The sequence below is a fragment of the Ceratotherium simum genome, chromosome 6 (genome assembly GCF_057802395.1).
Source record: "Ceratotherium simum simum isolate JZ-2026a chromosome 6, ASM5780239v1, whole genome shotgun sequence".
In the NCBI taxonomy this organism is placed as follows: Eukaryota; Metazoa; Chordata; class Mammalia; order Perissodactyla; family Rhinocerotidae; genus Ceratotherium; species Ceratotherium simum.
The window spans coordinates 27,097,056-27,123,261 of record NC_141905.1 but is presented as its reverse complement, the minus strand read 5'-3'; positions in this window follow the sequence as shown (position 1 = coordinate 27,123,261).

Sequence of the window (26,206 nt, the reverse complement as noted above, 5' to 3'; positions counted from 1 at the left end):
AAGAACACCACATCTGTTCCGGATGTACCAAATTTTGAGGAAATAGGAGAATGTCTGTAGAAGGCTGGATCCAGCAGGCAAGTAGTGACGTACCTCAAGCAAGAAGAGGGGGCTTAGAGACACATATCGAGACGTCATCTGCATCGAGGCGAGAGACGAAAAAGGAAGAATGAGGAAAAGGTCAAGAACAAAACTTTGCCAATGCTGTTGGATGCTGACAAAGAGACCAGGATGTTGGAGGCTCAGGAAGGCGACCGTCTTGAAAGATGAGAGAGGAGACCACCTCCAGAAGGGTTTGGAGGGGAGGGGAGCCATGTGGAGTTGGTCCCAGGGGGTGAAGAGGATACATCCAGGCATAGGGAATACATGAGCCAATGCCAGCGGCTCCGCTTAGACATCACAGCCCTGGAAAGCCTCCCCTGACTTCCCCAAACTGCATCCACAGCCCCCCATGCAGCGTGTCCTTCCCTCCTCCCCATCCCTCCTCTTGGATGGTGGGCTTCTTGGCTCCTGGGACAATGTTTTGTTCACTATGAACTCCCCACTGCCTAGTCCAGTGCCTGACACTTGGAAGGCACACAATAAATGTCTGCTCAACAAATGAAGAGATGAATGAATAGAAAGAGAAGGTATATCCAGAAATTAGTGAAGACTGAAGCTAAGGCGATTGAATGGGGGAAAAAATAGAAAATAAAGAAGCAAAGATAGATGCAGTTTGGTTTAATTCAACAAATAATGTACTCAGCCCTTCTGGGGAGGGTGGAGAGTGGATATAGGATGTCAGACGGCAAAGATTCTGTTTTCAAGGTGCACACAACCCAGTGGGCAGAGACCACAGGCACACATAACTCTAATATCACAGAGTGAGGGAAGCTCTAGAAGAAACTCACAAAGTGCTATGGAGATTTAAAGTAGAGAGAAATGGAAAAACAACCTGGCTGAGATGGCATTTGAGATGGGCAGTTGAAAACAAGAATGGGTTTTCCAGGTAGAAGAAACAGGATGACAAAGGGCACCAGCCCAGGAAACCCTGGCCCCCCCAACACATAGGACGCCACCATCTAGAGTCGGGAGAAGTGGCAATCACTGGTGTGTCAACAAGAGGACAGTGAACTCTCTTCATGGGAATTATTCTGTGTGAACACAAAACTGTGAGCACATGGGTGTGACTCAGACCGAAGGCAGGGTCTCTGTGTGGTCACTGAGCTGCTGTCACCGAGGAACAAAAATGCTCAAAAGGACAAATGCAAACAGAAGGTGTCAAGATGCGCCTTCCTTCCCCTTCACACCCACTTGAGAGGCGACCTACACAAGGGAAGCAGAAAACCACTCTATCGTTGACTTCACTGTAGCCCTAGAAGAAAAAATTCTGGCTAATGTTCTTTCAGAGAGTCTAGATGGAAGTTTTAGACTTTATATTTCAAAATTAGTGATTGTGATTTATTTGTCACAGTCACTTGTCAGTTTGGGACACTGGCAAAGTAAACCAGCCACTCGGATTGACCAGAGGACCTGTCCCTCTCACAAGGGCCCCTAAGGTTCTTCTAATCAAATTCTGCAGGAGGCAAGGACCAAAGATGCTGACATTCATGGCTGCTTCATGCCAGAAAAGAACTGTGGTGACCACAGCCAGGGGGCAGGCACAGAGCTGGGGGCAGGACCTCTGGGGGCCTCACCTGCAGGTGGAGCACACGCGTGCAGGCAGGCAACGGCTCTCCCTTAGCAGAGCATGGGGTAACGAGTCCCAGCTCCCTGTCGCCTGGCAGTTCTGCCCTTCAGCATCCCAGAAGGAGAAGGACCTTCTAGTTTTCAGCAGTACTTATTCATGTAAACCAAGGCGAACTTCCCCAATTTCTCCTTGTAAAACAGCTTCTATAGCTGTGAGAAGTGGCAGGATAAAAAATTTTCTGTACTTTCTCCAAAAACAGATCAAAATCCCTCCTCGATCTAAATAAAGTGACGTAACAAGTTTTCACTTAATTTAGAGAGAGAATTTGCATCAATTTCAACAATGTACCTGCCAAAAAGGCACTTTATGGAAACTAAGCAGAGTTATGAACTTCTCAGCAAACTTGGTTCTAATGGAAATTACAAATCAGCAGAAGTGATATAATTATGAAGGATATTTTACAAGAAAAAATTTCCCCTATGATGTTTAGAGATACGTTATGTTCCATAACATAAAACACCAGTTCTGGGCTGATTGGAAAGAATGACATGGTATATAATAATGACATGTTTCGTTTTCGTTGTGGGTCTAAGTATTCACCTGGGCCCTTATCCTGATCTTTCTGTGTAATCGGATTTACAAATTATAAAAATCTAATGCCTTGTGCTCAGAGGCAGGTCACGGCAGCCTCACCCAGGGGTGGGCCCCAAAAGGATGCAATGAAATAAGAACATCAAGGGCCAAGCCCCAACGGCAGCAGAGTGCATACCTGGACCCCAAAGCCTGATGGGCTCTGCTCGACCGTCCTGAGTTGACCCCAAATAAATTCAAGTTAAGAGAAACCAAAGAAATTTCATTTTCCATAGGACACAGCATCTCAGGCCTTGGGAAGAGAAAGGACAGAGAAAAATCAGAAATTCCAATATGCCAAGTAAATGGCCTGTGTATTGGGTGGGAAAAGTGCTGAATGAGAAGTAATATTTCCCAAAGTACAGTACCCAAGATCACTGTAGGGGATACACAAAGGAATCTTTTTTAAATTTGGAACATTAATATGGGTATGTTAATGAATACAGACAAGTGATACTGGCTTTTCTACTTATGATATTGATAAAAACTTCCCTTTTGACTATCTTTCAGTAAAACAGCAAGTTCATTTAAATAAAACTTTTAATAAATAATAGCATGGTTGGCCCTCAGCTAATGGTAAAGCAGTGATACTGATACCCCATCGGTATCTGGGAAACAACCAGAGCAGAGACAGGTGTCCTGGGCCTGCTGGGCACTTCTTTCTGTCCTAGAATGGGAGCAGGTTCATTCACTCATTCATTCATTCAACTTTAGAAAATGTTTTTTGGGCCCCGGTCATGTTCTAGACACTGTCCAAGGCCCAGGCATCTGATGGTGAACAAGGTGTGGTCCTTGCCCTTGAGGATCTACACCTTAGCAGAGGATACAGACAATTAAAGAGACAGGGACCATATGCCATGGTAAGCGAAAAAAGGGATCAAGACGTGAGGTCATAAAAGAAATAGATGCTTTAAAACAATGGATAGTAAAGGGCCGGCCCCGTGGCTTAGCGGTTAAGTGCGCGCGCTCTGCTACTGGCGGCCCGGATTCGGATCCCAGGCGCGCACCCACGCACTGCTTCTCCGGCCATGCTGAGGCGGCGTCCCACATACAGCAACTAGAAGGATGTGCAGCTATGACATACAACTATCAACTGGGGCTTTGGGGGAATAATAAACAAATAAAAATTAAAAAAAAATGGATAGTAAATTATACAAACATTTAACAATCAGAAAAAAAGGAAACAGGTGAGAGGAAGTCAGATGGTGGTGTAGGCAGACTCTGAGCTCACCTCCTCCCGCGGACACAGCCAATTTACAACTACTCATGGAAGGATTACCCCTGGGACAGAGCTGAGGGCTGGATAAGAGGAACTCCTGCAACAAAGCACAATCCTAATTGAGGTAGAAGAGGTGGAAACTCCCTTCTGGAGAGGAAAAACGCTGCCTTCGCAAGCTGCAGTGCCTCACGGCCACAGGGAACAGCCCAAAGGTCCGCAGCCCTCACTGGAGGAGCGGCCTGAGCCCGGGAGCGCCCCTGCTATGGGCATTTTGTGGACCCAGCACAATCGAGACAAGTGGCATAATATCTGACTTTGCCTGCTACTAAAACATTGGGGAGTACCCCCAGAAAAGCTGGTACACAAAGAAATTAAAACCGGCTCTTAAAGGGCCCACACGCAAACTCACCCGTTTCAGGAAGCAACCTAAAATCACCAGAAAGAAAGGTGCACAGTGCTTTGGTGAAAAGAGACTCACCTGATAGGCCCTGAGTGCATCTTGGTGAGAGGTGAGACCTCTCCAGGGACTGGGACATTGCCTGGGCCATTGTTGTGGCCTGGTGTGGGCGTGCTGATGCAGACGCCATTGGAGTTCTCCGTGAGGCCTGCTAGCCCAGGGTCTGCCCCACCCTCTACCCCACCCGCTAGCGCACCGATTTAATCCAGCTCAGCCAGGGCAGGCAGCCCACCCTAGAGACTGGCCCCACCCAACAACAAGCCCTCGGACAACTTGTGGGCCTGCATAGATTGGTGACTGGATTCTCTGCACGGCGTGCACAAGGAGCAGGTGGAGAGTGTGGGGCAGTGGTGGAGTGTGTGGGGCTCCCCCCGGGGAGACACTGGGTCTGCTTGGGGAGGTGAGGGTGCGCACACGGGGCAGGACTGTGTTGACTGTGTGTGTGGACCTGTGGGCGGCAGGGCTTGTCAGCTGCAGAAGACTTGTGCTTCTCAAAGACCCACATAGGGGGTTTGCCCCACCTTCCAAAGCCTGAAACAATTGGGTGCCCCCATGCCTGAGGCCAGCCCCACCCAGCTGCAATCCTCAGAGAGCTGACAAGAGACCTAAAGACTGGAGGCTTATAGCAATTATAAGGCCCTGAGCCTAACAACCTGCCACGCTGGGGGCTTACTCACATAAAAGAAATACTGCAACACAAATGTGGTATTAGAACTTGCAGCTTGGGCCGGCCCTGTGGCTTAGTGGTTAAGTGCGTGCGCTCTGCTGCTGGCGGCCCGGGTTCGGATCCCAGGCGCACACCGACGCACTGCTTCTCCGGCCATGCTGAGGCCGCGTCCCACATACAGCAACTAGAAGGAAGTGCAGCTATGACATACAACTATCTACTGAGGCTTTGGGGGAAAAAATAAATAAAATTAAAAAAAAAAAAAAAAGAACTTGCCGCCAACTGTACTGGGGCTTCCCACACCTGATAAAGAGACTGAAGGGCCCACAACAACTACAAGCAGCTGAGCATTACAACAGCTGGCCAGAAGCATAACTCAGCCTCCCTGGGCGCCTACAGGGAGAGCAAACAGGCCACAACAGAAGGACACACGTAGCCTACATAAGGGTCACCCCTGGAACATTGAGAACTGAGGGAAAAACACTGCAGGCCCCCTAAGGCATCACTTACATATCCAAGAGCAGGAGACATAGCTGACCTACCTAATACGTAGACACAAGCACAGGGAAAGAGGCAAAATGAGGAGGCAAAGGAATACATTCCAAGTAAGGGAACAGGACAAAACCCCAGAAAAGGAACTAAGTGAAACAGAAATGAGAAACCTACCCAACAGAGAATTCAAACAAAGAGTGTTAAGGATGCTCACTGATCTGGGGAGAAGAATAGATGAACTCAGTGAGAATGTCAACAAAGAAATGGAAGATATAAAAAAGAACCAATCAGAAATGAAGACTACAATACTGGAAATGAGAAATTCACTAGAGGGACTCAAAAGCAGAGTAGAGGATACAGAACAGGTCTGCGAGCTGGACGAAAGACTAGAGGAAATTATCCAAGCTGAATAGGTAAAAGAGAAAAGAATTAAAAAAGAGTGAGGACAGTCTAAGGGACCTCTGGGACAACATCAAGCTCACTAACATCCGTGTTATAGGTGTCTTGGAAGGAGAAGAGCGAGACAAAGTGGCAGAGAATCTATTTCAAGAAATAATAGATGAAAACTTCCCTAACCTAAGGAAGAAAACAGAAATCCAGGTACAGGAAGCACAGAGAGCCCCAAACAAGATAAACCCAAAGAGGCCCACACCAAGACACATCATAATCAAAATGTCCAGAATTAAAGATAAAGAGAGAATCCTAAAAGCCACAAGAGAAAGTCAAGTTACATACAAAGGAAATCCCATAAGGCTATCAGCTGACTTCTCAGCAGAAAACTTACACGCTAGAAGATAGTGGCACGATATATTTAAAGTGCTAAAAGGAAAAAACTTACAGCCAAGAATACTCTACCCAGCAAGGTTATCATTCAAAATGGAAGGAGAGATCAAAAATTTCCCAGACAAGCAAAAATTAAAGGAGTTTGTCACCAAGAAATCAGTGCTACAAGAAATGTTAAAGGGACTGAGTGCAAACTGGTGCAGCCACTATGGAAAACAGTATGGAGATTCCTCAAAAAATCAAGGATAGAAACTACCTTATGATCCAGCTATTCCACTGCTGGGTATTTATCCAAAGAACTTGAAAACACGAATGCATAAAGATACATGCACCCCTGTGTTCATTGCAGCGTTATTCACAATAGCCAAGACTTGGAAGCAACCTAAGTGCCCATTAAGGAAGGAATGGATAAAGAAGCTGTGGTATATATACACAATGGAATACTACTCAGCCATAAGAAACGATGAAATCCAGCCATTTGTGACAACATGGATGGACATTGAGGGTATAATGCAAAGTGAAATAAGTCAGAGGGAGAAGGTCAAATACCGTATGATTTCCTTCATTAAGTAGTAGATAATAACAACAATAAACAAACACATAGGGACAGAGATTGGATTGGTGGTTACCAGAGGGGAAAGGGGGAGGGAGGAGGGCGAAAGGGATAATTCGGCACATGTGTGTGGTGATGGGTTGTAATTAGTATTTGGGTGGTGAACATGATGTAATCTATGCAGAAATAGAAGTATAATGATGTACACCTGAAATTTATACAATGTTATAAACCAATGTTACTGCAATAAACAAAAAATTTTAAAAAAAGGTGAAAAAGGAAATAAAATTGATAACATAGTCATAGAAGAAATAATGACTTTATAATATTACCTTTATATATGAATAAAGATAATGTTTTATTGTTGAGCATTTACCACGTGCCAATCTTACACATATTATTTCATTTATTTCTCACCACAACACAGCAAGTTAATTGTTATTAAATCTATCTTACAAGTGAGCAAACAGAAGTTCATTCCCAAACTCACACTGGGATTCAAACTCAGATCTTTCTGGTGCCAAAACCTGAGCACATTCACTAAGTCAAGTTGCATTACTAGAGCAGATGTGGGAAGAGCAAGGGAGAGAGAGGGGAAGTGGAAAGAAAGTGTAGAGCAAAGAGGAGGAAGAAGGGAGAAGAGGCAAACAGGAAGAAGAAGTAAGGGTGTGGATCAGAATAGAGAAGCAAGTGAGGGAGGAGGACAAGGAAGACGCAGGAAGCCTGTGTCTCTGAGATGGGGGAATGAAGAAGGAATAACCTGATTCCATTTAGGCAGTGGGTGGGCTGGGTCCGATGACCAGGCCAAATCCATTCCCTAGAAACCCTTCAATTGAAAACATGGAATGTTCAGGCCGGCCCCGTGGCTTAGCAGTTAAGTGCGTGTACTCTGCTGCTGGCGGCCCGGGTTCAGATCCCGGGTGCGCACCGACACGCTGCCTCTCTGGCCATGCTGAGGCCGCGTCCCACATACAGAAGCTGGAAGGATGTGCAGCTATGACATACAACTATCTACTGGGGCTTTGGGGGAAAAATAAATAAATAAATAAAATTATAAAAAAAAAAAAGAAAACATGGAATGTTCACAGCAGGAAAATAAATAAGGAAAGAGAATAGATTTGTGGGTGCCCATGGCTGGAGGTTTTGGGGTATGATAGCCAATGGGTACAGAGTTTATTTTTCAGTGCCAAAAATATTCTAAAATTAATTGTGATTGTTGCACAACTCTGTGCATGCACTAAAAACCACTGAATTGTATACTTTGGGTGAATTGTAAGTATGTAAATTATATCTCAATAAAGTTGTTATAAAAAAAAGAGTCAAAGGACTTGAAACTAGGTCAATTGAGATTATCCAGTCTGAGGACTAGAAAGAAAAATGACTGGAGAAAAAGAACAGAACCTCGGAGACCTGTGGGAAACCTTCGAGTATATCAACATGTGCATAATAAGAGTCTCAGAAGGAGAGGAGAGAGAAAGGGACAGAAAGAATATTTGAACAAATAATGGCCAAAAACTTCCAAAATTTGAGGAAGAAAACGCCAATAATCTGCATATCCAAGAAGCTCAACAAAGTCAATGTAGCATAAATTCAAGGAGACCTTAACCTGGTCACATCATAAGCAAACTCTTGAAAGTGAAAGACAAAGATAGAATCTGGAAAACAGCAAGGCAGAAGCAACACATCACAGATAAGAGATCCTCAATAAATTAACAGCCTACTTTTCATCAGAAATCAAGGAGGCCCAAGCCAGCCCTGATGGCCTAGCAGTTAAAGTTCGTTGCACTCCACTCTGGCGGCCCAGGTTTGGTTCCTGGGCATGGAACGACACCATTTGTCTGTCAGTAGCCATGCTGTGGCAACAGCTCACATCAAAGGACCAGAAGGACTTACAACTAGAATATACAACTATGTACTGGGGCTTTGGGGAGAAAAAAAAAGATTGGCAACAGATGTTAGCTCAGAGCAAATCTTTTCCAGCAAAAAAAAAAAAAAAGAAAGAAATCAAGGAGGCTGAAAGGCAGTGGGATGACATATTCAAAGTGTCAAAAGAAAAAACTGTCAACCAAGAATTCTATATCCAGTAAAACTATCCTTCAAAAACTAAGGAGAGGGCCAGCCCCGTGGCTTGGTGGTTAAGTGAGCGCGCTCCACTGCTGGCGACCCGGGTTCGGATCCCGGGCTCGCACCGACGCGCTGCTTCTCCGGCCATGCTGAGGCCGCGTCCCACATACAGCAACTAGAAGGATGTGCAGCTATGACACACAACTATCTACTGGGGCTTTGGGGGGAAAAAATAAATAAATAAAATCTTTAAAAAAAAAAAAAAAACTAAGGAGAACTCAAAAAATATTTGTATACCAATTTTCATAACAGCATTATTTACAAGAGCCAAAAGGTAGAAACAACCCAAATGTCTGTTGACAGACAAATGAATAAACAAAATGTGGTATATACATACAAAGAAATGAAATTCTGACACATGCTACGTGAATGAACCTTGAAGACATTATCCTAAGTGAAATAAGCCAGACACAAAAAGACAAATATTGTATGATTCCACTTATATGAGGTACTAGAGTAGGCAAATTTGTAGAAACATAAAATTGAATGAAGGTGCTTGCCAAGGGCTGGGGGGAAGAGGGATTGAGAGTTCACGTTGAATGGATACAGAGTGTCAACTAGGGAAGATGAAAAAGTTCTGGAGATGGAAGGTGGTGATGGTTGCACAACAATATGAATGTACTTAATGCCACAGAACTCTACACTTAAAAATGGTTGAAATAGTAAATTTTATGATCTGTACATTTTACCACAATAAGAAAAATACACTGTTCAAAAAAACAGCAAGAAAAAATTAAGGAGAAATTAAGACAGTCCCAGATTTAAAAAAAAAAAAAAACTGAGAGAATTTGTCAGTAGCACACCTAACCTACAGAAAATATTAAAGGGAGGCATTAACAAAAGAGCTGAAATGAAAGAGGACTAGAGAGTAATTCAAATCCACATGAAGAAATGAAGCGAATCGGAAGAGGTGACTAAATAAGTAAACACAAAAGACAGTATACACGTATATTTTGTTTGTAACTCTTTTTCTCCCCAATTTAAAAGACAGCTGTGGGGCCGGCCCGGTGGCACAAGCGGTTAAGTGCTCGTGCTCTGCTGTAGTGGCCCAGGGTTCACCAGTTCGGATCCTGGGCATGCACCAACACACCACTTGGCAAGCCATGCTGTGGTGGCGTCCTATATAAAGTGGAGGAAGATGGGCATGGATGTTAGCCCAGGGCCAGTCTTCCTCAGCAAAAAAAAGAGGAGGATTGGCAGATGTTAGCTCAGGGCCAATCTTCCTCACAAAAAGAAAAAAAGTAAAATAAAATAAAAGACAACGGCATAAAGCACTAATTATAAACTATACAAAACATATGTTGAAGAACACATACTGTATAAAGCTGTATTTGCTTGACGCTAATAGCACAAAGGAAGGGGGAGGGAATGGAGTTATATAGGAGCAAAGTTTTTGTATATTTTTGAAATTAAGTTGAAATCATCCCAAACTGGATTGGTTTAAGTTAAGATGTGAATTGCAATCCCCAAGGAACCACAAAGAAAACTAAAAAAATGGTAAAAGAAATGACAATGAAATTAAAATGGTACAGTAGAAAATATCTACTTAGAACAGAAGGAAGTAATGGAGGACTAGAGGAATAAAAAAGACTTAAGGCATACAATAAACAAATAGCAAAATGACAGATGTAAATCCTACCTTATCAGCAATTAAATGTAGATGGACTAAACACTCCAACCAACAGGCAGAGATTTTCAGAAAGGATAAAAGAAAATCCAACTATATGCTGTCTACAAGAGACACATTTTATTTTTTTATTTTTTATTTTGTGAGGAAGATCAGCCCTGAGCTAACATCTGCCAATCCTCCTCTTTTTTTTGCTGAGGAAGACTGGCTCTGGGCTAACATCCATGCCTATCTTCCTCCACTTTATACGGGACGCCACCACAGCATGGCCTGACAAGCGGTGCATTGGTGCGCGCCCAGGATCCGAACCGGCAAAACCTGGGCCGCTGCAGCGGAGTGCATGTGTTCAACCGCTTACGCCACTGGGCCAGCCCCAAGAGACACATTTTAGAATCAAAGACACAGATAGGCTGAAAGAAAAGAGATGGAAAAAGATATACCATGCAAACAGTAACGAAAAGAGAGCTAGAATGTCAATATACATATCAGAAAAAATGGACTTTATAATAAAAATTGTTACTTGAGACAAAGAAGAAGATTATATAATTATAAAATGGCCAATATATCAAGAACATATAACAATTATACGTCTATGGATATATATACAACAGAGCCCCAAAATACATGAAGCAAAAACAGTCACAATAGAAGGGAGAAATAGACAATTTAATAACAATAAAGATTTTAATATTCTGTTTTCAATAACAAATAGAATAACTAGGTAGCAGATCAACAAGGAAATAGAAGAATTGAACACTATAAACCACCTGACAGACATCTATAGAATACTCTAATAATAGCAGAATACACTTTCTTCTCAAGCGCACATGGTATATTTCCCAGGATAGACCATATGCTAGGCCATAAAATTTTTTTCAATAAATTTTAAAAGATTGAAATCATACAAATATGCCTCTGATCACAATGAAATGAAAGTACAAATCTGTATCAGAAGAAAATTTAGGAAATTCATGAATATGTGGAAATTATACAATACACTCAAACAACCAGTGGATCAAAGAAGTCACAAGGGAAATTACAAAATACCTTGAGATGAATCAAAAGGAAAATCCAACATACCAAAACCTATGGAATGCAATGAAAGCAGTACTTAAGAGGAAATATATGGCTTTACACACCTATATTAAAAAGAAGAAAGGCTCAAATTAATAACCTAAACTTTCACCTTAAGAAATAAGAAAAAGAAGAGCAAACTCAACTCTAAGCAAGCAGAAGGAAAGAAATAATAAAAATTAGAGCAGAAGTAAATGAAATAGAGAATAGAAAAACAAGGAAAATTAACAACCCAAAGTTGGTTCTTTGAAAAGATCAACAAAATTGACAAATATTTAGCTAGACTCATCTAGAAAAAAAGAAATGACACTCAAATTATTAAAATCAGAAATGAAAGATAGCATATCATTACTAATTGTACAAAAAAAAAGAGTATTCTCTAACAATTGTATGCCAACAAATCAGACAACCTAGATGAAAGTGACAATTCCTAGAAAGAATAAACTACTGAAACTGCCTCAAGAAGAAATAGAAAATCTGAATAGACCTGTAACAAGTAAAGAGACTGAATCAGTCATCAAAAACTTCCCCACAAAGAAAATCTCAGGACCAGATGGCTTCACTGGTGAATTCTACCAAACGTTTAAAGAATTAACAAGAATCCTTCATAAAGTCTTCCAAGAAATACAAGAGGGGGGATTACTTCTCAACTCATTCGGTGAGACCAGTATTACCCTCATACCAAAATCAGACATAAAACTACAGACCAATATCCCTTAAGAATATATATGCAAAAATCCTCAACAAAATACTAGCAAACCAAATTTAGTGATATATCAAAAGGGTTATACTCCCCAACCAAGTAGAATTTATCCCAGGAATCCAAGGTTGGTTTAACATACAAAAATCAGTCAATGTAACTCACCATATTTGTAGAATATAGAATAAAGGACAAAACAAATGATGATCTCAATAGATGCAGAAAAAGCATTTGACAATATCCACCATCCTTTCATGATACAAATACTCACCAAACTAGGAACTTCCTCAACCTGAAAAAGGCCATCTGTGAAAAACTCACAGCTAACATCATACTTAATTGGGAAAGATTGAAAGCTTTTCCTCTTACATCAGGAACAAGACAAAGATGTCTGTTCTTGCCACTTGTATTCAACATTGTATTGGATGTTTTAGCAAAGACAATTAGGCAAGAAAAGATATAAAAGGCATCCAGATTTGGAAAGGAAAAAATAAAACTATCTCTTTCGCAGATGACATGATCTTGTATACAAAAAATCCTGTGAAATCCACCAAAAAACTATTAGAACCAATAAACAAATTTGGAAAGGTCGCAGGACACAAGATCAATGTACTAAAGTCAACTGCATTTCTAAAACTGACATTGACCAATCCAAAAATGAAGTTAAGAGAACAAATTTACAACTTACAATTTTATTCAAAAAGAATAAAATACTTAGGAATAAAATTAACAAAAGAAGTACAACATGTTACATAGAAAACTGTAAAATATTGTTGGCTTAATAATACAAAGGTAAATAACCTAATTAAAAATGAGCAAAGGATCTGAGTAGATATTTCTCCAAAGAAGATAGTATACATATAGCCAATAAGCACGTGAAAAGATGCTTTTTAACATCATAGCCATCACAGAAATGTGAATCAAACCCACAAGGAGATACCATGTCATACCCAGTAGGATGGCTACAATCAAAAAGACAGAAATAACAAACATTGGCAAGAATGTGGAGAAACTGGAACTCTTGCACATTGCTGATGGGAATGTAAAGGCACTCTCCTTAGAAAAAGGTCTGGCAGATCCTCCAAAGGTTAAACATAGAGTTACCATATGACATAGCCGCTCCTGGGCTAGGCAAATACCAAGAGAAATGAGAACACATGTTCACACAAAACACTTGCACACAAACTTTATAACAGCAATACTCATCATAGCCAAAAGCCAGTTTATGTACTTAATGTGAAAAGTAGTGCCCTTTATGTGAACGTTTCATTAGCACTGCATATAGCATGTGTTTGTAAGCCCCATGAACAGAAGCACCATGTCTGATTTTGTTCATCACTGTATGTCCTCCATGTAGCAGAGGGCTCAACACAGGGCAGGCAGTGGATAGATAGTTGTCGAAATGATGAATGCATAACTTGCCAAGAGGGGAATACCCAAATAATACAGCTAGCACTTTCTCTCCCTTCAGAAACTAAATCATATTCAGAAAGTTGATTGGTGGAATAGGAACAAGGGGAGTTAGTTAAGTAATTCAGACATTCTATTTAAAAATTTTAAGTTGACATATAACATATATATGAGATGCACCTTGATAGCGTGTAAATAGAAGTAGGAACAATGCGGAGACTAGCATTGTCCCTGCTAAACTCATGGAACATACAACCATATAAATGTAAAATTTATAAAAGTACAGCTAAATGAACTGTCACAAAGTGAATATTACCTTGTAACCACCCCCTACCCCAGTCAAGAAATCCAACATTTCTGTTTCCAAGAAGCCCCACCACCGGATGACCCCTCCCAAAGACTACCTCCTCCCTCCTCCCCAAACTAAACACTTTCAGGGCTTCCAAAACCACAGATTTGTTTTGCTGGTTTTTAACTGTACATAAATGAAATTGTGCAGTATGTATTTTTTTGGCGTCCGTTTTTTTCCGTTCAACATTTACCTGTGGTGGTGTATGTAGTTGTAGTTAATGTATTTTCACTGTTGTATCTGTATACACTGCCATTTTTGTATCTGTTCTTCTCTTGATGGGCATTTGGGTTGTTTCCAGTTTGGGGCTATAATGAATGATGCTGCTGTGAATATTCTTGTACATGCCTTTTGAGGTCTTACATATGCATTTCCGTTAGACATATCCTGGAGAGTGGAACTGCGGCATCATGGGACATGAACTGTTCAGCTTTAATAATGCTGACAGATAGTTTTCCAGCGTGTATGAGAATGCCAATCACTCCACATCCTCACCAGCACTTATTGGTCTTTAGTGGCTCAGTGCTTAGTAGCTGACACCTTCCTTTCAGAATAGGATGGTTTTAGCTAAAGGAACTGCAATGATTTTCTGTGGGACAGCTTCTCTCCAGGACTTGTCCTTGTAGAGGTTAGCATGACCAACCTAACTTTTTTTGGATTCATTTATTATTTCATTCTTCTAAAGTTATGAAATATTTCAAGACTATACAAAGAGAAAACAGAACTGATACCACATCTCATTTCTCAGGTTTGTCAAATCTCAAGATTTTGTCATATCTGTTTCAGATCAATTTTTTAAGACAAAACATTATAAATCAATTGCAATCCATCCCCGTCACCCCCAAAACCAGAGATAATTACTATTCTAAATGTATCATTCCTTTAAGTTTTTATACTTTTACTACATATGTATATATATATAAACAATCTATAGTGTTGTTTTACACGTCTTAAAACTTTATATAGATATCATACCATAAATATCCTTCTGCATCATGATTTTATTGGTGAACATGATTTTGAGATTCAGCCATGTTCGTTCATTCTTGGTGTTTTGAATACATCAATAAACAAAGATGACAAAGATCTCTGCCCTTGTGCAACTTATATTCTAGCAAGGGAAGACAGAAAGTAAACATTAAAGATTATATGTGAATTATATCGTATGTTTGAAAGGAGATCATGCTAGAGAGAAAGAAAAAGCAGAGCGGGGCAGGTGAGCTTGAGAGTATCAAGGGGGGAGGCATTTGCGAATGTAAACTGTAAATTGAGTGGCTGGGGAGAGCTTCTTGCAGAAACTGACATTTGAACCAAGACTTGATGGAGCTGAAGGAGAGAGCCATGGAGGGCATTCCAGGTAACGTCAGAAAAATAATAGGTGGGGTGGGGAATGCCAATCATGGAGGAGCTTGTAGGCCTGTGTGAGGATTTTGCTGTCATTGGAATGAAGTGGGGAGCCAGTGAAGGGCTTGGGGACCAGAGGAGAGATATGATCTGACTTACATTTTAAAATGTTATTACACATAACTCTGGTTCATTTATTTTAATTTTTGCATAGTGTTGTAGGATCATACATTTATTTATTCACTCTCCTATTAGTGGACATTTAAATTGTCTCCATTTTTGTTATACACAATGCTGCAGTGGACATTTTTGTATTTGTTCCTTGGAGCACATGTGGGAGAATTTTTCTTGGAGGGGAATTACTGGATTGTGGGCTATTTGCCTCTTAAATGTTATTAGCTATTGCCAAACTGCTCTGCAAAGAGCATGTCCCACTTTACACTGGCAGTGTATATAGAAGTTTCATTTGCTGCACAGCCTCGCCAGCTCTTGAAATATCTCTTTGCGGTTTTAATTTGCATTTCTCTGTCCCTGGTAAAGTTGAACACCTTTTCACGTGTTTATTTGTGGTTTGGGCTTTTCTTCTAATTGCCTGTTCATATCTTTTGATCATTAGTCTACGGAGATATTTCTACCTTTTTAAAATTGATTTTTAAAAGTTCTTTATATATTCTAGATACTGATCTTTTGTTGATTACACACAATCTGTTGTTGATTATTTGTAATGCAAATATCTTCTCCCCTTTTCTGGCTTGTCTTTACTTTTTTTATGCATCCTTTGTTCTACAGAAGTTTTTAATTTTTATATGATTGAATATTTGAATCATTTTCTTTTAAGGCTTGTACTTTTTGCTTCTTGTTTAAGAAATGCCCCTCTATGCCATGGTCATAACATTTTCTCCTAGTCATTCTTCCTCTATATTTGTTAATACAATCAATCTGGTTAGTGTTAAGAGGGAAGGGGAAGTCTGATCTGTCCCTTTGGAGGTGACTTTGCATATCTTGCCTGGATTCTTTAATGCTGATTTCATGGTTTAACTCTCTGTGGACAGTTGTAGTCTCCTTATTTCCAGAATCCAGGGAAAACCTTACTGAAACGTCTAAATCCTAGGCAGATTTTTACTGAATGGGCCTGGGGTGGGGCCCAGGAATCTGCATGTTGATATATAACCCAGGTGATCTTGATACAAGAGGCCTCCTTTTAAAACTCCTAGGGAGCCACCCTCCTAGGTGGCTGGCAACAGGGGAAGGAACTCACTTTTTGCCAGCTGATGATTTAGGCTCTCTCTGCCTCCAATTCCTCGTGAGTAAAAGTCCCTCCCTGGAAGAATTATTCTACAAATGGTGAGTCCCATGAAGAGTTTCATGTGTAAAGGCTTAGCCTGGGCTGGCATGTGGCAGAGCTCAGTAAATGGTGGATGTTCATTAACCCCTGAAGGTCTCAAGCTCTGGGGTGAGCTGGCCTTGCCTCCGTCCTAGACTTATCTCCCACCATGCTCCCCATCTTGGGCAAGTCACTTAACCCCTCAGAGCTTCAATTTCATCATCTGTAAACTGGTATTAATAATCCCTGCTTTACAAGGTTGTTGTAGGGATTAGAAGTGGCATATAAAATGCCCAGGACTATGCCCAGCATGCGGTGCTGCTACAGGGTCTGTGCAAGCTGAACAGTTGTGGTTTGTTTTTTGTTTTCTTTTTTTTTGGTGAGGAAGATTAGCCCTGAGCTAACATCCATTGCCAATCCTCCTCCTTCTGCTGAGGAAGATTGGCCCTGGGCTAACATTCACGCCCATCTTCTTCTACTCTATATGCAAGACGCCTTCCACAGCATGAATTGATAAGCAGCATAGGTCCATACCCGGGATCGAACCCAAGAACCCCGGGCTACTGAATCAGAGCCCGCAAACTTAACCACTTTTCTGCTGGGCCAGCCCCAGAGGGGTTTTGTTTTTAATTCTGGAGAAGCTGAAACTTGAAGTTCAGAAGCTGCTCTCACTGGGGAGCCTCAGCCCCTGGGCAGTGCTGAGGCATCTTCTATGTCCCCTCCTAGTGCCTAGAACAATCCGGGACATACAGGCTTTCAGTAAAGGTTTGACAAATTAATGTTTCCTTCCAGTGTAATACACAATTCTTACATTGCATTAGCACCTCAAAGAAGCCACATAAGTGGAAAAACATTTTAATTATTTTAACGGGTGCTTATATAGAGCCTACAATATGTCAGGTTCTAAGTGCTTTGTATTAATTAATTCATTTAATCTTTATAACAACCCTATGAGGTAGATACTTTTATTATTCCCATTTTATAGATGAGGAAACTGATCTAAGGAACAACCCTAGAGGGACTGAATTGAACCCTCCAAGTGTGCTGCATTCAGTACACTGGGATTAGACTCCTGGAAAGAAGGTGATTCAACTGCTTTTCCCTCCAAAGCTTTCTGCCTCTATTACAGTGGTTTAATACGGGGGAAAAGAACCTTTTGAATTAAAAGTCATGTATCTTTGAGCAATATTAGTTGTAAATAAATTTTATATTTTAAAACCCATCCTACCACTTCCCACCCGTTAGGATGGCTACTATAAAAACAAACAACATAACAAGTGTTGGCGAGGATGTGGAGAAATTAGAACCTCTGTGGTGCACTATTGGTGAGAATGTAAAATAGTGCAGTTGCTATGGCAAACAGTATAGCAGTTCCTCAAAAAATTAGAATTACGATATGATCAAGCAATTCCACTTCTGGGTATATACCCAAGGACTTGAAAGCAGAGATTCAAAGAAATATATGTAGACTCACATTCACAAATGCACTATCACAATAGCCAAAAGGTGGGAGCAACCCAAAAAAATATGGTATATACATACTGTGGAAGGTTGATTCAGCCTCAAAAAGGGAGGAAGTTCTGACACATACTACAGCACGGATGAACCTTGAGGACAATATACTAAGTGAAATAAGCCAGACTCAAAAAGACAAATACTGTTTGATTACACTTATATGAAGTATCAAGAGTAGACAGGGCTGGCCCCGTGGCTTAGCGGTGAAGTGCGCGCGCTCTGCTACTGGCGGCTCAGGTTCAGATCCCGGGCGCGCACCGACGCACCGCTTGTCAGGCCATGCTGAGGCGGTGTCCCACATACAGCAACTAGAAGAATGTGCAACTATGACATACAACTATCTACTGGGGCTTTGGGGAGAAAAAGGGAAAAAAAGGAGGAGATTGGTAATGGATGCTAGCTTAGGGCCAGTCTTCCACAGCAAAAAGAGGAGGATTGGCATAGATGTTAGCTCAGGGCTGATCTTCCTCACAAAACAAACAAACAAACAAAAAATGAGTAGACAAATATATAGGGATAGAAAGTAGAATGGTGGTTGCCAGGGGCTGGGGGAAAGAGTGGAATAGGAAATTATTATTTAGTAGGTACAGAGTTTCAGTCTTGCCAGATATGAATGTAAACAATGCCACAAAACTGTACACTTAAAAATGGTGAGGGGGCCAGCCCAGTGGCGCAAGCAGTTAAGTGTGCGCGCTCTGCTGTGGCTGCCCAGGGTCACCAGTTTGGATCCCGGGCATGCACCAATGCACTGCTTGTAGAGCCATGCTGTGGTGGCGTCCCATATAAAGTAAAGGAAGATGGGCATGGATGTTAGCTCAGGGCCAATCTTCCTCAGCAAAAAAAGAGGAGGATTGACATCAGATGTTAGCTCAGTGCTGATCTTCCTCACAAAACAAAAACAAAAAATGGTTAGGATGGTAAATTTTATGATATATACATTTGACCACAATGATAATAATAATTTTTTAAAGGAGAAAACAAACAAACAAAACTACTTACGTGATGATGGAAGAATAGACTGTAAGCTCCAGGAGACAAGTGACTTGTCTGTTCTATTCACTATTGTGTGTACTCAAACAATGTCTGGGCTTGTGGTACATAATTAAAGATATTTGATGAATAAATGAACATTAAAAAAAAAACCTCCTGCTAACTCGTATAGCCAAATAGGGAGCCCTACGAGAAATAAAAAATGGTGTTGGTAGGAATAGAGAGAAAAAAGTGGAATCAAGGTAGAAGCCAGTTGTTCAAGCCCCACCTGAACCAGGCTAGAGCCGGCTAAAAGGCAGCTGGAGGTGGGGAGGTTTCCCTGAGGTGGAAGTGGATGGAGAAACTGATCTCTGTCTGAGTCTGTTAATGGCTGCACTAGCCTCCCAGGGCCTCTGAAGAAGGACTGAGATGTTGCCTGGGACGCCTCTCTCACCTCCGCCCTCCCCAACAGTCGCCATGACGTTTGCATGCGACCTCCACCAAGTGACCCTTCCTTTCTACCTTACTGCTACTGGTCTGTAGCAGAGCGATTTCTAGTCTGTCTCCTCACCTCTAATCCCTCTGTCCTCCAACTCAAATTATACAAAGTAATCTTTCTAAACATCACTTTTCGTACTTTTAAAAAGTTAATAATGAGCATCATTCTCTACCTACTAAAATCTAAACTTAGATGTTTAAAGAACTCCACAGAACTGTATCCTTTTGCAACTGACATACACACTTGCTTTCCCCTACATGTTGTAAGTTTTTTTTTTTTCAACTTTTTTTTTTGGGGGGGGAGATTTGCCCTGAGCTAACATCTGTTACCAATCTTTTTTTTTCCTCCCCAAAGCCCCAGTACATAGTTGTATATTCCAGTTGTAAGTCCTTCTGGTTCTTCTATGTGAGCCACCGCCACAGCATGGCTACTGACGACGAGTGGTGTGGTTCCCTGCCTGGGAACAAACCTGGGCTGAGGAAGTGGAGCACGCCGAACTTTAACCACTAGGCCATCAGGGCTGGCTCCTGTTTTTGTTTGTTTGTTTGTTTCACTTTTTATTATGGAAGACTCTAACATATACAAAAGTAGAAAATACAAGGAACCCCTATGTACCTCTCCCATAGCTTCAGCAGCTGCCAACATATGCTCAATCTTGTTGCATCTGGACCCCCACCAACTCCCTGACCCCACACACTACCACTTTTTTGACTCATGGGCTTTTTAAATCTTTGTTTTTTTCTGATTTTTAAATAATATTTTTAAAAAAAATATCAAACATCATAAATGTACTGAACAAAGAATGTGAAAGCCTCCCATAATCCCACATTTCTGAGATAATCATTGTTCACAGTTTAGTGTAGGTTTTTTCGGATGTTTTGCTGTGCATATATTAACATATAAACTAATATTTTCACAATATTATTAATCTTTTTAATCTGTTTTGCAAATTGCTTTTTCCATTTAACAATATATCCTGGACATGTTCCATATTAGATCATGCAGCTCTACCTTGTTTTTTTTACAGCCAGATTGTGTTATGTTATATGCTGTGCCATGATCTATTAACCAGTCTCTATTGGCAGACAGTTGTGTGAGCAGTGTCCATCTTTTCATTCTTTCTGCACTTGTGCAAGTGTTTCTACAGAACTGAGTCCCAGAGTCCCAGAACTGGAATTGCTTGGTCCACAGGTAAAGGCATCTTAAGTTTAAACAGATGCTGTAAAATGTATGAAAAGTGTATAAAAGCACTTCTTTTGCCATATTCCTGGGTATAATTAATCCATCTAATCTTTGCCAATCTGATAAATTTAAACTGATCTTTCATTATAAAATTTAAATTTAAATTTGTTTAATTCTCTGTGAGTTTGAGCCTCTTTTCCTCTATTAACCAAACATCAGAAGTTCAGGGAGGGAATGGAGAAGACGATGTAGAGGAACAATGGGGAGGGAAAGCCTGAGCCTGGAGAGGTGGGCTGGCTCTAGACGGCAAGTGTCTTGAGCCTCTGGCTGAGGCAGCTGGACCATCCTACAAGCTAGAAAATTCAAACCAAGGAGTGACTAGGCTAAATTCTCTGGATTCAGACTTGGTGTCCTGTAGTAGAGCCTGAACGCCCCCAGCCTCCCTCTGTCTTCATTTCTGGGAGGCGCCGTTCCCCAGAGAAGCCCGGCTTCAGAACAGCCAAACCCTCCACCCCACCAGCCTTCCTCCTTCAGATGCACCAGTGCTTAAGTAGGGTTTCAATCAAAGACTGCGGAGGGCCGGCCCCGTGGCTTAGCGGTTAAGTGCAAGCGCTCCCCTACTGGCGGCCCGGGCCCGAATCCCGGGCGCGCACCGACACACCGCTTCTCCAGCCATGCTGAGGCCACGTCCCAAATACAGCAACTAGAAGGATCTGCAACTGTGACATACAACTATCTGCTGGGGCTTTGGGGGAGAAAAAAAAAAAGGAGGAGGATTGGCAATAGATGTTAGCTCAGAGCCGGTCTTCCTCAGCGAAAAGAGGAGGATTAGCATGGATGTTAGCTCAGGGCTTATCTTTCTCACGAAAAAAAAGAAATGTATTTAATCTAAAAAAAAAAAAAAAAAGACGGCGGATTTGGGGGTCATCAGAAGATTGAGACACTTAAATTACTAGTAGAAGAAATTTTTGTAAAATTTTAATACCTGAATTCCTATACTTCTCAATGTGTACAGTAATTAATAATAACCAAAGTTATTTCCTGCATAGGACCTGAATTTGGAAAATTCAGTGTGTAGCCACTAAATTAATTCACTGACTCAATCGATGTTTCTCGAAGGCTTCCTGAGTGTTGCCAGGTATTGTTGCCAGACACAGGGATACAACAAAGAACAAGAGACTTGGTCTGGGGGGAAACAACTTTTTTATTTCAAAATGAACTGTCAATACCAAAATATTATAAACAGATGCAAAAACAGAACTAACAAAAAGAGAGTGAGCCAGCAAGAGAAACACCTTGATCTGTCTTCAAAAGAATAAACACTAAATGCAGAAAAATTATTTTATCATGTTTAGAGATTACCAAAGGAGATAGTACCAAAATGTAGAAAAACAACGTAGTAGAAAGTAAGCAGCAAATTAACATGAACTATAATGAAAAAACCTGTTTCAAAATGTGACTCATCTGATAATTTGGTTATAATATACAAGAATCATTAACAATTAATAGTATTTTTATCAAAAGTGCGTAATTTGAATCTAATCACTAGGAAACGTCAGACCAACCCAAACTAAAAAAGAAATTCTACAAAACAACTGGCCTGTAATCTTTAAAAAATCAAGGTCATAAAGACTAGGCTGAGGAACTCTTCCAGATTAAAGGAAATTAAGAAGACAAAACAACTAAATGCAACATGTGATCCTGGATTGGATCCTGGTTTAGGAAAGAAAAAACTATAAAGGGATTTATTGGGACAATTAGTGAAATTTCAATATGAACTGCAGATTAGATAACAGTAATTTAACAATGTCAAATTTTCTGGATTTGATCATTTTACTGTGATTATTTAAGAAGACGTCCTTAATGTTAGCAGTGAAGATGGAAATATTTAGGGGTAAAAGTCTACAATTTGCTCTCAAATAGGTCATTAAAAAGATAATAATAATAGTATATATTGTATAAAGTGATAAAACAAGTGTAGCAAAAATAAGAACATTGGTGAATCTAGGTGAGGAGTATATGGGAATTCATTGAATTGTTTTTGCAACTTTTCTATAAATTTGACATGTTTTTAAAATAAAAAGTTAAAAACAAAAAAGCCTTTTAAGATATGTAAAGATATAAAGATATCTGCAATATCTCTGGTATGGTAAGGGTCATTGTTTAGCTCATTCATGCTTTCTGCAAAGAGGGGGCTAACCATGCAAGTGGAGCAGCATGGATACCTGAACACTGCCCTCCTAGTGTCAACATGGATGTCCCTTGCTCATGGAATGTGGCTCTTAGAAAAACAATACCGATGTCCCAGCTCCAAAATGAAATCAGCTTTGGGGACAAAGTTTAACTTTGTACCTTTGCCCAATTTTGCCCCTGAACAGCAAGTAATATATGAGACCCTGGCAGCAATGCCTTGCCTCGTCCACCTCTGCTAAAGGCTAGAAGTTGTTCTGTACTCTCTTCCTTTTCCTTTTTTCTTAATTTGACTTTTCTTGGTTCTTCCTGGAGAGGCCAGGAATGCTCCGAAGGTTCCATAGATTAGAGTTAATCATTTGCATGACACAATCTGGGCCACCCTGTTCTTTGCTGTTAGAAAAGAACTTTCCTTTTCCTCCTATGCCCCTCAGAAGACAAGTTGAGGGTCTCCTGAAGCTGCCCCAGGCCCTGTGGATGGGGGTCAGCCTGCTCAGAGGGGAGCCAGAGTACAGCGAGTCTGGGAGGAGCTGGGAGAGTGTGTCAGACACCGGGCTGGACTGGGACTGGGCCAGGTGGGAGGCTGGAGTCACATGCCCTTGAATGTTGAGACTGCTGATCTCTGAGGTTGGGGTAATACCTTGAAAATTCACTACATTTCTGGTACAAGTTCAACATGCCTGTTTCGTGGCAGAAGCTGACAGATCACAAGAATGTTTTTTCTTTGTGTACTATGCAAATTTACCTAGGAAGCCACAGGTTCTTGGCACTCACTCACAAAGTGGAACTACAGTCAGTGAACAAGTAACTTTTGGGTGCCTACTGGGAGTTCAAGTGGTGAACTAAATAGTCACGGTCCCTGCCCTCAAGGAGCTCAGAGAAAGTGAGAAGAATCAGTGGGTTAAGACACTATGGTGTGTCATAGCACAGAAAGAACAATTGCCTAGAACCTAGAAAATATATATATTTTTAAGCTGAATGGCAAAAACTACCAAAAAAAAGTTAAAAGATAAGTGACAAACTGGAGGACAAAAAAAATTTGCATAATGTGTCAGCGGAAGGGCTAAATCAATGAAAAAAAAATACCTACTACCTAATAGAAACTGAGGCCAAAGGTACTTGAGCAGACAATTCAATGAAAAGGAACTACAAATGGCTCTTAAACATCTGAAAAGGTGCTCAACCTCACTCATAATAAGAGAAATGCAAATTGAAATTTCAACGGGATACCATTTTCACCTTGGCCAAGAATAAAGGTTGATAACACTGTGTAGAGAGCTGGGGAAACAGGCTCTGGGATATCTCTGTCACGAGTGTGCAATGGAACAACCTCTCTGTGGGGCCAGTTGGCCATAGCTGTCAAAGTTTTAAATGCACATCCTTTGACCCAACATTTCCAATGCTAGGCACTTACCCTACAGACACACTTAAAACTTGCAAAATGTCATACCGTTAAATGAAAAAAGCAAGGTAAGGAAGAGTACATATCATATGCTATCAGTTGAGTTTATATATAAAATCACAGGGCTGTACCATAATTTTCTTAACTTTTCCCTTAATGCTAGGTAAGTTGTTTCTATGTTTTTATGATTATAAGTAATGCTGGATAGACATCTTTTGTGCATGAATCTTTGTCCACATCTTGGATTATTTCCTCTGGACGGTCCAGATTACTGGGCCAAAGAGAATTTATGATAGCAAACATCGCAACAATCATCACCATTTGTTAAGCAGCATGTATTTTTTTCTCTTCCTCCTCCCAACAGCCCTGTGAGGCAGAGAGGAACACTTCCATTTTCCTCATACTTGAGGAAAGGAGTTTAAGGAGGTGAAGTGACTTAGCCTAGGGCACAAGCTGGAATGGCAGGGAATTCACATCTGTTTGGCTCCCAAGTCCCTGCTTTAGAGCCCACTCATCTGCATGGGGCATTTTTAAGGCTCTTGATAAACATGGTCAAATTACTTTCCAGAAGCCTCATATCAGTTTACACTCCCACTGAAAGTGCCAAACTTGCCACACCCAGACCAGTGTGGGGGATTCCATATTTTCATTTTGCCAAATTGGAAGGGAAAAAATAGCAACTCACAGGTCTTCGGTAACTTGTGAATCTGAACATTTTCATATGTTTATTAGCTAATTGTACTTTTCCTCTTTTGTTAAGTGTACATGTTGGACTATATATTTTTTAAAATACGTAAAACTTTCTTTAAAATGTAACATGTCAATTCTTATCTAGTTCTTAGTAAAGACACTGGCTCCTGCAGGCAAAAGCAGCAGCCCAGGCAACCAGATGGGTTGTTCTGGCTCTCATGTCGGAGTCCGTTTCCTTGGCTTTAGGCTGGAGATACAAGTCCAGGAGGCCTGGGGCTATCATGGGAGAAATCGCGAGCATTCAGATTGAGAAAGGTGACAGCAAGGAGTCGGATGTGATGCTTAAACAAAACCAACACTAACGGGCCAGCCCCGTGGCTTAGCTGTTAAGTGCGTGTGCTCTGCTACTGGCAGCCCGGGTTGGGATCCTGGGCGTGCACCGAGGCACCGCTTCTCCGGCCATGCTGAGGCCGCCTCCCACATACAGCAACTAGAAGGATGTGCAACTATGACATACAACTATCCACTGGGGCTTTGGGGGTGGGGGGAAAGGAGGAGGATTGGCAATAGATGTTAGCTCAGAGCCAATCTTCCTCAGCAAAAAGAGGAGGATTAGCATGGATGTTAGCTCAGGGCTGATCGTCCTCACAAAAAAAAAAAACAAACAAAAGCAAACCAACACTAAGATGAACCATCTATGTATTGCTTTCTGCTAGAGCAACAAATGTCTGGGGCCATCATCACTGGAACGGCCCTTTGCTGATGTCAGGCTGGTGATGGCCACAGGACTTGCTGGCTGGGACCCCCGGAGGAAGGCACATTTTTGGTGCAGTGTACAGAGGGCGTCCAGGGGCAAGCCTGTCAGTTTCCAGAACCTTCTGCCCCCTTTCCCCGCTTCCTTCTGCGCAGGCTGCTGGGGTCATGTCCGGCCAGGAGGAGGAAGGTGGGGCGCGGGTTCCCTGGCTGCAGAGGGCGCAGAGGCCACGCCAGGCCCAGGCCCGGGGCAGGGTCGCCCGACCAGGCTGGAAGGGAGCCGGTGGCCCCGAGGCGCGAGGTTCTGGGAGGCAGGTCCGCCGGGAAGGGAGTCCACGTAACCCGGCAGGGGAGGGCGAGCAGGAAGCTTCTGTCAAAGCCTGCTGCTCACTGCGAGTTTTGTGCGCCTGACAGCGGCCCATCAGCAAGGTGAATTCTTTCAGAAAGGGTCTCATTCACACGCTGCCAAGACATCCGCGACCTATTCTTGAATTCACACAAAAATTAAAAGCAAAACAACAGCCTGGCTAATTTAGAAACTTGCGAGATGCAGCTGGCGCTCCTTTTTGCGCCGAAAAGGCCGG